At 48.7% G+C, this 6,962-nt stretch overlaps 1 long non-coding RNA gene across 1 annotated transcript; it reads right to left on the bottom strand.

Annotated features, from left to right (window-relative positions):
- Positions 1–2,004: 2,004 nt before the first annotated feature.
- LOC125620010 lies at positions 2,005–5,231 on the bottom strand. The gene is made up of 3 exons (XR_007351593.1): positions 5,174–5,231; positions 4,628–4,735; positions 2,005–2,230 (listed from the first exon to the last, which is right to left on the bottom strand). It is a non-coding gene; the product is annotated as an uncharacterized LOC125620010 (long non-coding RNA).
- Positions 5,232–6,962: the final 1,731 nt, after the last annotated feature.

The following is a 6,962-nucleotide window of genomic DNA, read 5'->3' as shown; positions in this document are numbered from 1 at the left end:
TCTTATTTAGAAATTTCAAGTCATATCATATGAATATTCCCACTCTGTCCTACTATATGAAATAGCAAGAAAATTTCATGTCATTGTTAATCAGGGGTTATTTTGAAAAGAGCTCTTTTAAGCTCCTTTTAGGTATGGTATCTTTCAAGATGAAGGAAATGGCTATGTTACAGTAGCAGCCAAGCAGTGCCAGCTCCTGCATGTAATTCACCATCTGCCTGAACATGCTGGGGACTGAATCCTGAGCCTTGCACTTGCTAGACCACTGAGCTGCATCCCCATCCGTTTTCAGTTTCTATTTTGAGACAGGGCCTCGCTAAATTGCTGAGGCTGGCCTTAGTTTGTGGCCTTCCTGCCTCAGCCTCCCAGGCGTGCTCCACAGCACCCTGCCAAAGCAGGATGTTTTTGAGATAAAGGAAGCATTAGGAATGACGACTGACAGAGGTGTTGAGTCAGCAGGCCTAAGGGAGGCTGCCTTGGCCAAAGCAGACGCGTGGGCACCAGAGTGGCCCACTTGGGCTTCCAGGTTCCCTCCTGGGTCTCCAAGGACAGGCCCTCACCTGAAACCAAAGCAGACCTTCACTCCCTCCCAAACACACCCTCTCTGCTTTCCCTCAGGGTGGCCTCCACGGTCTCTGCATCAAAGTCCTACCTGGCTCCAGTGCCCATCTCAGCAGACCCCCATGTGAAGACACCAACCTCAGGTCTACAGTCAGCACGGCTCCTCAGGGACCCTAGCTCTCGTCCCCTCTCCCGTGATGTTTTCCATATTCTTGGTTGTATTGTGATTGTCTTGGGACCTGTCAACACCTACATGCCTATACAAGTTTTTCAAAACTGTGCTCTTTGGTTTATTAACTCTGGAGCTCAGCATTGCACTCAGTAGGCAGCAGGTGCTCAATGCATATATAATGAAAGCTCCTCTTGCTGAAGCAGCACCCACCACGGCGCTGGCATCTTCCTGATTCTCTACCCCCAGGATTGGAACTTCCATCTCGGGCACACCACGAAATTCACCACCAACTCGATCATACCCATGTTCCTCACTTTCTAACAAAATGTTTAAAAGAAAATAAGGTCTCTGAGCTCAGCTCTCTGTGTTGTTTAAGAGCAACAGATGTTTGGGTAGAGGAAGGTGCTTTCCGGAAGGGAGGTATTCCCTCAAGACATGCTCCCCTGGAATCGGGGATTCCAAAACAGTTCCAGGAAAAATCAGGACTCGGAAGAGACCCAACAAAGGTGTCTATCACAGAGCTTTTATAAGCAACACATGCTTGCTACAGAGAGGGGGAATGACACTTAATGCCAACATAACTTTGCAGACAGAACACGAGCACGTGAGGCGATGCAAATCTAACGTTCTCCAGATTCTCAGATCCCTCAAGATGACTGATGGTGCCACGTCAAAGACCAGCAAGCATGGATTCACTTTTGGTTTACACAGTTGATCAACGAGAAAGTTCTTGTCCTGGCCCTCATCTCAACCCACACCCTCCCCAAAATACATGTAGTTAATAATCCACCTCTCTAAACTAATGATGATTTCAGTTCACATATCATTTGACAATTTCAAGCTTCTAGAAGCTCAATTGAGCATGGTTGCTCATGCCTGTTATCTCAGAGACTTGGGAGGCTGAGACAAGAGAACTGCAAGTTAAAGGCAACTTAGCAAGGTTCTCAGCAACTTCAAGAGACCCTGTTTCAAAATAAAAAGCAGAAAGGGGCTGGGGATATAGCTCAGTTGGTAGAATGCTTGCCTCGTATGTACAAGGCCCTGGGTTCAATCCCAAGCACCACCAAAAAAAATAAAAATTAAAAATTAGAAGCAAAAGGGCTGGGTATGTAGCTCAGTGGTAAAGTGCCCCTGGATTCAATCCCCAGTTCCCCCAAGCCCTCCCCCACAAAAATTCCAGAAGTTCAGTAAAAGACTTTTTAATTAGAGTCCCAGTGTTGCTGGCTCAAAACTGCCACAAAAATCAAACACTGTAAAATGGCTACATCAAAACCAAAAGTATCACCTTCCAGGCTCAAAGAAGCAAATATTCCCCTAGGAATGTGCTCATCTTTCTTCACCCCAAATCCAAGGAAAACCAAATGCAGTGCAGACAGAGTTGGAGCAGTGTAGGAAGCACTGTATGACGGTCTTGTCAGAACCCCTGAAATTGCACTCCACAGAGCTGGTTTTGCTGGGGTGAGTTTTCTGCAATATTGTAACAATCCTCAAGCAAGCCTAGGATGCGGAAGAGTTTAATTAGACAGTACAAATGAACCCAGGGCCTTGTACACATTTCCATTGCTATCTAATAAAATGATCTTTGTCCTGTGAGTCTCTTCTGAGTCTCCATGTAGGAGGTAGCCCTAGATAAACAATGCATGATGGGTAGGACCCTCTCTCTGTAGGAGATGGGTGGAGAAGCCACCTTCACTTGCAAGTTAGCATAAATTACCCCACACGGTGTAGGCCGAGCTGTTTACCCAGGAACCAGCTGGATTCATTTGCATTAAGAAATCTAGGGCTTTGTGGGAAGGAGGAGACTTATACCCCAACTTCTGCCTCCCCCCACAATTTGGCATTGATAATTGGAGTAAATCATACAAGTTCTGTGCAAGAACCAGTCAAAGTGAAACCAGCAAGCTGCTGAGATGACTCTATCCAGACAAGAGCCAGCCCAGCCTGGTGCCCAGACCCGAGAACTCAAGGGTTCCTGAGAACAGTCTCTGAATTCAGCCATACGGTCTTTCCACAGTGTCCAGACATTGCTGTTGTCTCAGAACTTGTGAGTTTCTGCATTTCTCCCAGAGAGAACGTCAACAGTGACCTGATATTTCCAAATATTTCATGATCCAAAAACAATTTAAGAATTGTTGCCCTAAAGATAATGTTGATCCAAATCAATATTAAAACACCAAACTGGTCAAAGGATGCTAAGCAAAGGCAGTGAGCAAGCAGGATCCTGTGGGACAGGGCCCCGCGCTATCTCTTGAGGAGGAGGGATACAGCCTGCAGGTGAGGCGGGCTCAAGCAAGGAGAAGGCGAGTGGAACCAGAGGACGAGCCTCCAGACCTCCTGGTCTCAACCAGGATGTCGCCTGGTGCTGCTCCATCTTCTAGTCATTCAGAAGGCAACGCTTCAGGTCAACAAGTGAGGGGAGAGCCTGCCGTGTGCCCCAGACCTCTACCAGATTCTCATCTTAAGGTCCTCTTTTAACCTGTGCCAGGGCTAGTCCTGGGACCATCACAGATTACTGACATGACAGTATCAATACGGATGGATCATCAGGAAATCAGTAATGATCAGTGAATGATGTCGTTTTCTCTACTTTTATACAGATCTTTCTTTAAAACTGTGCATTTCGAGCTTTTTTCTATTTTTGGAAAACTTTGATGAAAAAACATTTTTTGTGGGTCTCCAAAATCACTCCACATGCCCATGACGGAAAGAAGAGGGGAAATAACAGCAGAAAAGCAGAAACCTACCAAGACCTAAAATGTACTGGAAAAGAGCGGCCCATCTGGGACCAGGAGAGGCCGCCATCACAAGACCCAGCTGCCTTTCTGAATCCCAGGTTTCTGCCAACCACGCCCTGAGAACCTCCCCAGTATGCAAGAGGGGACAGGATCTGAGCCTCAGAACAGGAGGGGCCTACTGGGGTCCCTCCTATTTCAAAGTTTTGATAGAATCAGGTATGGCTTAACTAGGTCCAACATATCAGAAATTGCTCCCATGAAAACTGTCCAGAAGAGTCTTTCAGAGTGTGAAAGAGTCTTTCAGGCTGTATGGCCTGAGGTCCTGGGACCAGCTCAGAAAATGCAGAAGGCCACAGCCCTGTGCTTGCACCAGATGGGCCAGGACTTAGCTCCTGGGGAGGAGTAGACAACTGTGCCAGACTCCTTGGGCAAGGCCTGGCCCAGAGTGCCCTGTGTCCTTGTGACAGGGATCTGCTGGTTGGCCCCTGCCCTACCCACTGAGTTCTGGTGATGGGCGAGCCAGTGGCTCGGTCTGTCCTCTCTGTCTTCACATCTTTCCCAGGCCTTCTAACTGACCTGCTCTGCAGCTGAGGATTTTGAAGTCTCCTCAAATCACCTTAAATTACAGTTTACCCTTCCACCACCTGTGAAAGAACAGTCTTCCATCTAACCTAACAAAGGGACTAACAAAGGTAACTTCTACAGGCAGCCTGGCTCCTCTGAGGGCAACCTGCTGAACTGGGGAGAATCCACCTACACGTGTATTCTCCCAGATCCCACTTGAGCATGGGACACTCAGCATTGCTTCAGTCTTGGTGTTTTTGAGGACCAAAGAGGCACAAATATAGTAAGAACAACGATGTGAAAATCTGTATTAGAGCAGAGTTCACAGGGCTCTGTCCCCAGGGGGAGGCCTGTGAGGGCAGGCGACACAGCAGAGTGGAACCAGAGGACAAGCCTCCAGACTTCCTGGTCTCAACCAGCACCACTAACACTCAGGAACACACAGCACAAGTCAGCCTCAGCCCTTGCAGAGGCAGCCAGAACTCGATGGCCCAGGGGAGTAGGAGACACAGCAGGTGGGAGTCTGTGACACGGCATGAAAATCGTGCCAATGCCTACCCAAAAGAAGGCCTGTGTGGTGGCAGAAATGACTCACCTGGGGTAAAGGAGAGTAGGGGTTTGAGGAGGGGATTGCTAGTGTGACAGGGACATCCTCGTGCAGTCATGATTCCCAAGCCACACAGACGCCCTTGGTAAAGAACACCTGTACAGGAAAGAAATGGTCTGATTCGGAAGTGGTCTAGAAGAAATGAGGATTCCCCATGTGACAAGCTTGACACACATGTCCCCAGCAGCCACAAGGTCTGTCCCCAGCACTGGAGTCTGTTGTCACTGAGGGCTGCTACTGCTGCTACAGGGTTAGGTCAGAGTGGAAAGGAGCACACACCTCCCCTGCTCGTCTTGCCTGGGGGGTCAGCCAGCCTAGGACTCCACAGGAATGCATCCCCAAATAGTCCTTCACTATGGATGGCGCAAGGTTGGAACCCCCCCACACCAGGAACACTTTAGACATGGGACATAGGTTCAAGAAGGGCCAGTCCCACTGAGCTGCTTATTCAACCCCCACCCGGTGTGGCCCCGAGAGAGAGAGAGAGAGAGAGAGAGAGAGAGAGAGAAAGAGAGAGAGCCTCAGAGAGGGGACCTGAACACAGGACTCGCTCCTCCCTCCGTCACTGAGCTGAGCTTCCTGCTTAGGTTTCATGTGATTAGGAAATGCACCAGCAGGCATGCCCCCTAGGACAGGGCTGGATGGAAAACAGATGGCAGGTCACTCCCATAGGAGCAGCTCCCGCTTGGCGGCCTTGAGATGCTAGGGAATGTCACAGCTGCCTTGGCGGTGCTTGTCAGCTCCTCCCCTACACCATATGGAAAAGGGCACAACTCCCCAGAGGCCCGGGGCAACCTCTGTGCAATCCCTAAGACACACAGTGCTGCCCCTCTGAGCATTGGTGACTGTCCCTGGCTCATTCCAGAGACGATGTAATGTGGTTGATGCATTCTGCAGACTGGATGCGTGGGCTGCCTGGAGTCAGTGCTGGTCACTGTGCATTAGGTAGGCTGCACCCTGGGGACACGTCCTGGCCAGCAGGCAAGGCCTAGGTGCAGGAATTAAATGGAAATTACCCAGCACAGCCCCGCATTGAGGACAACCATCTCCTAAGGCTCTAGCAACCTGGACCCCTGGAGTCTGGGATGTCATCTCAGTCACTCTCCGATGGAGGCAGTGGTAGAGCACAAGGGGAAAGAATTAAGTCTGTAGGACTTAGAAGTCATCCCCCGGTCTTTAAATCCAAAACCTATTCAATCCCCCTAAATTAAAATGGCTATATTTGAAGAAATTAGACCAATAAAACCATCATGCTCCATTATGAAATTCTAACTTTATATTTATGAAATGTCCTTTTGCTGAAATTTTTTTTGGACAACTTATAAGCCTTCAGGGTGAAGGTAAACTATTCCTACCCATAATTTTATCCCTTGTTCTTCTTTAAACACCCTGAGCAAGAGTTAGCTCACTAGCTCCACCAAAGATATCAGGTCTTGGATTTGTACAAATAATTTCTTGTCAGTCATTAACCCCACAAGACACCCTCACACCCAGCACTACTCCCTCCCCCACAAATGCACATACCCCCATGCCAAAGCCTGCTCACTGCCACAAGCCCCTGAGCCAATGCGCCTCAACTTGGCTTCTGCAACAAAACATTGTTCATCTCCTATAGCAACCAAAAGAAGATTTCTTGCCAATATTGGGAGTTTTTGTTAACAAAGACATTGTGTTATGATTTCCAGGTTGAAAAATTTTATTTCAGCTAAAAACAAAATCCAAGATCTCCAGTGGACTCAGGAAGGCATGGGGTACTCCTCATTCTTAATTTTTGAAAAATTAAGTGCATTTCTTTAAGTGCCCTTGTCTGAAAACACAGTATTGAAGAACATGGCAAGACCTGGAGGACCTCATCCATGGGAACTGCTTTTGTGCAGCGTGAGGTGTCCAGGCTGTGCCATCTGGGACATGTTTAATGGATGATGGAGACCATCAAAACCAGTCCCTCTCCCAGCGCACCTGTTTAGGACCCAGGGTCCACTCCCTTTGTGCTCAGGGAAGTCTGGGAGCTCCTTGCCGCTCATCAACAGCCCTGTCTTCAGTCCTAGCCCAGGAAGTGACTCCCCAGATCCCAACATCCTCAGCTGTGTCATCTACACCAGCCCCTGATGCTGGGGCCAGGTCTGTCTTGGCTTCGGGGATGATTGCTTCCTCCAAGTGTTGCTGATAGAGACAGGGTCTCTTGCTTTCCAAAGCAGACCTGATCAAGCTATGGCCACCAAAGCTACCTTGGAGGAGGAAAGGACTCTCTTGGAATTTGTCAGGCCACACAACACCGCACCACCCTATTTCACAACTCACTCTACCCCTCTCCCTTCAAATA

The sequence above is a fragment of the Marmota marmota genome, unplaced genomic scaffold, assembly GCF_001458135.2.
Source record: "Marmota marmota marmota unplaced genomic scaffold, marMar, whole genome shotgun sequence".
Classification (NCBI taxonomy): domain Eukaryota; kingdom Metazoa; phylum Chordata; class Mammalia; order Rodentia; family Sciuridae; genus Marmota; species Marmota marmota.
This window is presented reverse-complemented; position numbering and strand designations above follow the sequence as displayed.